We start from the raw sequence: 922 nt of genomic DNA on the forward strand, positions 1-922 counted from the left end.
GAGAAAAACAATTTCATTTTTCTCGAATAATCAAAATATTATCTTGTTAAACTTTCCTTGTTGATCATGGAATATATTCATTGTTATTGAATCGTCGCAGTTACGTCTGCCAACCGCGATTGTCCATCGAAGATCATGTAATGTTTCATTAAGAAATTAGAAAAAAAAGAAAGAAAGAAAGAAAAAAAAAATCGGAAAAAAAAAAAAACGAGAGAAACAATCGGAATTGTAAAGCTCTCCTGCCTTTTCCCGTAGTAAGGAAAAGTTTCGGAGATGCAAATTAGATTTTTTTTCTTTTGTAGTTATTCGCACGCCTGGTTTCATCTTTCTACTAGCCGTGCGAGTAGCGCGAGTATTCGACCTCTTTTTATTTTTTAATGAAGTAATAAAACGATCATGTAATATTCATTCGATATTTGTGTTACTATCTGTATTATTCGACTGAAACTTGGAAAGCGATCGCTATGTATAGTAGCAAACGTGTAGCAAACATAAAACACAGTAGACCTGATTGATGATGCTTATTACGTCATCCGTCTAATAATAATCATTATAGAGCGAAAATATTTTATTATTAATCTCTTTTATCGACGAAGGTTTCTGTGCAAAAATTATTATTATTATTATTATTATTGTTATACTTAGACGAATATTAAACGATTACATAAACGAAGGCACTGTTTAGCTTAAGAAAATTTATATCAAAACAATTGAAACAGTTTAATTAAGTAGTATGCATTTGTACATATATTATGATTATTTTTTAAGAAGCACAAAAATTTATTACTTTAATCTACGATGTCTACTATGTTTTCTGTTATAATGGTTATTATATATCCGATTGTAATGCGAATTTTATACGCGAAGATCTATTTCTTCTTCTTTTTTTTTTTTTTTTTTTTTTTTTTTTTTTTTTTTTTTT

Source organism: Apis dorsata, unplaced genomic scaffold (assembly GCF_000469605.1).
Source record: "Apis dorsata unplaced genomic scaffold, Apis dorsata 1.3 scaffold_618, whole genome shotgun sequence".
NCBI lineage: Eukaryota > Metazoa > Arthropoda > Insecta > Hymenoptera > Apidae > Apis > Apis dorsata.